General features: G+C 48.4%; 1 pseudogene across 1 annotated transcript; it reads left to right on the plus strand.

The window, feature by feature from the left end:
- The first annotated feature begins 135 nt into the window (after positions 1 to 135).
- LOC148639311 (uncharacterized) lies at positions 136 to 4,972 on the plus strand (annotated as a pseudogene). Its single transcript, XR_015930848.1, has 3 exons — positions 136 to 323; positions 1,894 to 2,036; positions 2,130 to 4,972. The product of XR_015930848.1 is annotated as an uncharacterized LOC148639311 (transcript).
- Positions 4,973 to 6,235: the final 1,263 nt, after the last annotated feature.

A 6,235-nucleotide genomic window follows, 5' to 3' on the forward strand; every position in this document is an offset into this window, starting at 1 on the left:
TGGGGCGGCGCTGCGCTCGGGCGCGCTCGGCAGGCCCCGGCTGCGCTGTCGGGTGGGTGAAAACACGAACGCTTAGCGGAAGTGTTGCCGTCTAATGTGTCCCCCCTCTCGCCCTCCTCCCGGCCCGCGGGTGCGAGCTCTGTTCCTCCCCGCACACCCGTGGGGTCCAGGCCAGGGGTGCGGGGGGTCTAGTTACTGTGAACTACACGCGTTTTCAATTGCTCGGGGGGATTTTAAGTCCTCAGGACCGGAACCGTCTTTTAACCCTCCTAGACCGCCATGATGATTCCGCTGTGCACTGGCTGCTTAAACGACGTCTGGCTGTGGGTATCCCAGCGAGACGATTCACCTAGATCAATTCGAGTAGGGAGCAGCGTCGGCCGCAGAGGAAAGGGTGAAGGTGTTTTCCCTGCTGAAAGGAAAAGAAACACAGCGAGGCGTTGTGCCGAAACAAATGTCGTGTTGCTTTTTTCTAACCTTCCAGCAGAGAATGAACCTTCACCTGTTTGGATGAAGCTCTGTGTGTGGACGAGTACTCTGTGTCTCGCATGGTGATGTTGTGTGCCCTGACGTCTGTAGGTTCAGAGGAAGTTGTGAAAGAGGAGTATGTTTCCCGCAGGCCCAGCACAGGGAAGCGCCGATCAGAAGGAGCGGTCCGAGCGAGTCCAGAGCTGTGGTGCTGTCTCAGAGGTCCACTCTGCCCGCCCTGCGGGACCCAGCGGGACCTAGCGCTCCCGGCTTAAAGCAGAGCACTGCCTGCTGGTTCTGCGAATGAATTTTTAATAAGACAAGGCCAGAGTCATAACTATTTAATGAGACATAATCTGTACTGCAAATAATTAATCAGGAGCTGTCTGTATGATGCCACAGCTGATGGGGAAATAACTTTTGGCTGCGGTTTGAACAGTACAAGGGATGGAGTGGAGTCAACTGAAAGGCCACTGTATTGTGTACAGGACTGTATCACTGTACTGTACTGTGTGCAGGACTGTATCACTGTACTTTGTGTAGGGCTGTATCACTGTACTGTGTGCAGGACTGTATCACTGTACTTTGTGTAGGGCTGTATCACTGTACTGTGTGCCTTGACTGTATCACTGTACTGTGTGCAGGACTGTATCACTGTACTTTGTGTAGGGCTGTATCACTGTACTGTGTGCCTTGACTGTATCACTGTACTGTGTGCAGGACTGTATCACTGTACTGTGTGCAGGACTGTATCACTGTACTTTGTGTAGGGCTGTATCACTGTACTGTGTGCAGGACTGTATCACTGTACTGTGTGTAGGAGTGTGTGAGTAGGACTATATAACTGTACTGTACTGTGTGTAGGACTGTATCACACTGTACTGTGAGTAGGATTATATACTGAAGAAGGCTCCACAGCCGAAACGTTGTGTTTTCTTTCTTCCTTTTTTTCAGCATGGAAAAAACCTATTACTTGTTCCTTTGCAGCCTACGCATGCTGACGCAGCTACCCACCTGAACTTATATAACTATACTGTACTGTGTGCAGGACTGTATCACTGTACTGTACTGTGTATAGGACTGTACCATTGTACTATATTGTGAGTGGGACTGTATAACTATACCCACTATGCCTTCCTCTAAATCTTTCTCTAGATCTCTTCGTCGTTCCTTCTCTTCCTCCCTGGGCTACCTGCTCCCTCTCTCACTAAACCAGCTTTCCGCCTCTTCACAGCGATCTGTTCCAAGATCCAAGACCAGGCTTTCTAACCACCTTCTATTCCTTTACAGATGTCGTCGTTATAATATAATTCCTAAAGGATTTCGCCTGAAATTTAACACTTTTTCTTTGGACTTGTGTAATACTCGGAGACTTCTATAACAGTGTTAGCGGAAACTAATGCTTTCTACCATCCTCTCCTTCAGACAACAGATGACCCTTCCTGGCAACAACATCAAGGAAGCCAAGGCATTCTTACGGCTCACAGCTGCATAGCATCTTCCCTTCATAACAAACCTCATCAGATCCCTCAACTCCCAACTCCACCAGTTCCTCACTTCAGAGAAGGGTAAAAAACTCAATCACACTCAATCCTCTTTTCACCACCTCAGCCAATCCTAACCTTGTGGTTCCTATACCCTCTGACCTCTCTCTTTCACAGGATGAGCGATCTCTTCTCAGCAGAGCCCTGTTATGTTCCAGACCCAAGAAGCTGGACATCCCGCAAACCCAAGTCGACCTCAACCGTTTTCACCGCAGGATTCGGCTCAAAGCTCATTTGCTCAACGCCTCCTCACCTCACTGATGCCATTAACAATATAAATCCTAAACGGAGCTCTTGGACTCCCCCTTCCGGCCGGTTTCCACCAGTTGATTACTTTATTAACCAATGCAACAATCAAGTTCCCAAGACCCTTTCCAAACCCAGGAAACGCAGGTCTAACCTCACCCAAGGAGAAACTCAGGCACTCCAATCTCTCCGCACCAGGGATGAGATGGTCATCAAACCAGCAGACAAAGGAGGAGCTGTTGTGGTGTGGCAAAAAGACTTGTACATTAAGGAAGCCTCCAGACAATTATCCGATACTTCTGCCTACCGTCCTCTCCAACAGGACCCTACCACTGACTACCAGAAGGAAGTGGTATCCACTGTCGCTCTTCTTTTCAGCAACCAGGTGCTGCCCCAGGAAGCGAACCGTCTCATCGTCGAACATTCCCAAGTATTCCAATTCTATCTCCTTCCCAAAATCTAAAAACCCGACACCCCTGGACACCCCATTGTCTCAGCGTGCAATTGTCCGACCACACTCAGCTCTGCTTTCCGGGACAGCCTTATGAGACCTCTGGTTGAAATGCTTCCCTCATATATCAGGGATACGAACCATGCCCTCCAACTTTTCAATGATTTCCAATTTCAGGGTCCAGAATGCTACATTTTTCCCATGGATATCACGTCTCTCTCCACCATCATTCCCCACAACGACGGTCTTACAGCCCTCAAGCACAAGCTAGACAAACACACAGTGCTTGACCCTCCCACCCACACTCTAGTGCGTCTTGCGGAATTGGTTCTCACACTCAATGCCTTCTCATTTTATAACCTTTTTTTATCAGCAGGTTAGTGGAGTTGCCATGGGCACCAGGATGGGACCCAGCAATGCCAATATTTTTGTCGGCTGGGTAGAAGAACGCTTCCTCACTTCATACACTGGCTTCGTCCCTGACCTCTACAAGTGATACATCGATGACTGCGTCGGTGCTGCTATCTGCTCTAATGACCAGCTAGAGCACTTCCTGCATCAATTCACCAACTCTCACCCTTCCCTCAGATATACAGTTAACATATTTTCCACCACTCTTCAGTTTCTAGACATAAATGTATCTGTCCACGTCTCTCAACCTCGGTCTATTACAAACCCACAGATTCACACAGCTATCTTCTGTGCAGCTCTTTTCACCCCACTCACACCAAAAACACACCAGACCCTTTCTCACAGTTCCTCAGGCTACATAGACTCCGCAGTGACGACATGGGTTTCCAGAACCAAGCACTCAAAATGTCTCTTTTTTCATCAACAGAGGATACCCCACCCATGTTATTGACAGGGCTCTCACCCGGGCCAAAAACAGCCCTCGGATCATCAACTCGATCAGGAACTCCCCGTCTCACAACCCCATTCCTTTGGTGCTTCCCTACCACACACTTCCTACCCCCAGAACCATTATTAACAACTTCTCCACTTTACAGGGCGATCCCTCCATCGGTACCCCTAACCGCCCAATCATCTGACAAACCAATCTACGTAAACGACTTGTTTACAGCTCCCGTTCGCACTCGGCAATCCCCACCAGGCACCTTCCCCTGCAACAGAACTTGCTGCATCACCTGCAAATACATATCTAACAACACGCTCATTCAGGGCCCCTCAGGTCACTTCCAGATCACCCAGACGACATCCTGTACCTCCAGCAACCTCATTTACTGTATCTCCTGCAGAAAATGCCCAGCTATCTACGATGGGGAAACCGGAAGGAGACTAGGAGACCGCTTCAGAGAACATGTTAGGGCTGTGAAGATTTAAGATTTCTCAAAGCCCATAGTTTCTCACTGCACCTCAGACGGCCATGATCGCACCGATCTCTCTGTCCCTGTTGTCAAAGGAGGGTTTCTCAACTCCCACAGCAGAAAAACTACAGAAACGAAACTCACCCTGAAACTGGGTTCACACCTTCCCCTTCTCTCAACGACAGACTTATTTTTGTGTAATCTTCTCTATCCTCATGCTGGTTCTGACTTCACACCTTTCTTCACCCCTCTCCACTTTGCACTTCCTGAGCGGCCTCTCTGCCTCTCTGCCCTTCCTGCCTCCTCCTCTCTCTCAGCTTTTGTTCTTCAGTGCTATTTAATCTTTGCTGTCAGCCCTGTCTTTCTCATACCTGAAGAAGGCTTCACAGCCGAAACGTTTTGTGTCTTCTCTTTTCAGCATTGAATGTACTGTGTGCAGGACTGGATCACTGTACACTATTGTACTGTGTAGAACTGATTCACTGTACTATACTGTGAGTAGGACTGTATCACTGTGCTGTACTATACTGTACTGTGTGCAGGACTATACCACACTGTATTGTACTGTGTGTAGGACTGTATCGCACTGTATTGTACTGTGTGCAAGACTGTACCACACTGTACTGTACTATACTATGAGTAGGACAGTATCACACTGTACTACACTGTGTGTAGGACTGTATCACTGTACTGTACTATGTGCAGGACTTCATCACTGTACTGTACTGTGTGTAGGACCGTACCACACTGCACTGTGTGTGGCACACTGTGTTGCACAAAACATTTTGGATGCCTGCTCTTTCCTTGAAATAGACTGACCAGGTGAATCCAGCTGAAAGCAATGGTCCCCAAATTGATTTCAGATGTTAATTCCGCTTCAATCAGTGTAGATGAAGGGGGGAGACATGTCAAATAAAGATTTTTAAGGTTTGAAATAACTGAGACATGGATTGTGTATGTGAGGGAGAAAGATTCCCCAAGAAAAAAGATTTAAGTGCCTTTGAACGGGGTTTGATAGTAGGTGTCATGTCAGGCACGCTGGTTTGAGTCCAGAACTGCAATGATTCACGTTTTTTTTCGAGCTCAAGTGTCCCGTGTGTATCTGGAATGGTCCACCACCCAAACGACATCCAGCCAACGGCAGGCCAGGGGTCAAAAACTACTCATTGATGAAAGAGGTGAAAGGAGGCCGACACAAACTGTGCAGATCAAGACAGTCCAGTACAACACTGGTGCCGAAAGACCCATAAAAGACCGTACAACTCATTGCACCTTGACACCAACGGTATAGCAGCCAGTGACAATGATCCCGGGTCCTGCTGTTTCAGGCTGATGGGAAGACAAGAGAAAACTACAGGAGTCCGTGGATCCATCATGCTGTGTGCCAACATTGCAGGCTGGTGGTGGTGTGATGCTGGGGGGAGTGTTTTCATGGCACACTGGGACATTGGGCTCCTTGATAAAAGTGGAGCAATGTTTAAATCCCACAGGATATCTGAACATCGCTGCCGATCAGATGCATTCCTTCATGGCAGCTGTGTATCCATCTGCGAATGGGATTTTTCAGCAGGATAATGCCCTGTGCCACAAGGCTAAGATTGTTCAGGAACGTCTCCACGAGCCTGGCAATGAATTCAGCTTAATGCTGCGGCCTGCCCAGTCTCCAGATCTCAATCCAGTAGAGCAGCTGAGGGATGAGATGGAACGAGCTATCCGGAGTAGAGATCCACTACCAGCCAAGTCAACACATCTGTGGGCAGCACTGGAGTCAGCACGGGGCAGCATCTCTGTGGGACCCTTCAGACACCTTATCGAATCTGCGCCCTGACGAACTGAGACTGTTCTGAGGGCAAAGGGGGTGCAACGTAATATTAGGAAGGCATCCCTAATGTTATATATTGTGCTGCACTGTGGAGATGCATGCCGTAGTATACTTTGTGTAAGATGTGGTAGTGTACTGTGCATAGGACTGTATCACTGTCTTGTACTGTGTGTAGGGAGCTATATGCTGTACTACACTATGTGTAGGTGTGATATATTGTTCTGAACTCTGCAGTCTATGTTGTCCTTTGCTCTAGCTTCCTTCAGCTCGGCGTCAATGTGAACTAGTCATTGTCTCGTAAAAACTGTCTCTGATCTGTGTATTTTCAGAGCCACTCGTGACCTGATGAGATTCACCCAGGCAGGAAAGAGCGTCTCTG

The sequence above is a fragment of the Lepisosteus platostomus genome, chromosome 27 (genome assembly GCF_059453375.1).
Source record: "Lepisosteus platostomus isolate fLepPlt1 chromosome 27, fLepPlt1.hap1, whole genome shotgun sequence".
NCBI classification, from domain to species: domain Eukaryota; kingdom Metazoa; phylum Chordata; class Actinopteri; order Semionotiformes; family Lepisosteidae; genus Lepisosteus; species Lepisosteus platostomus.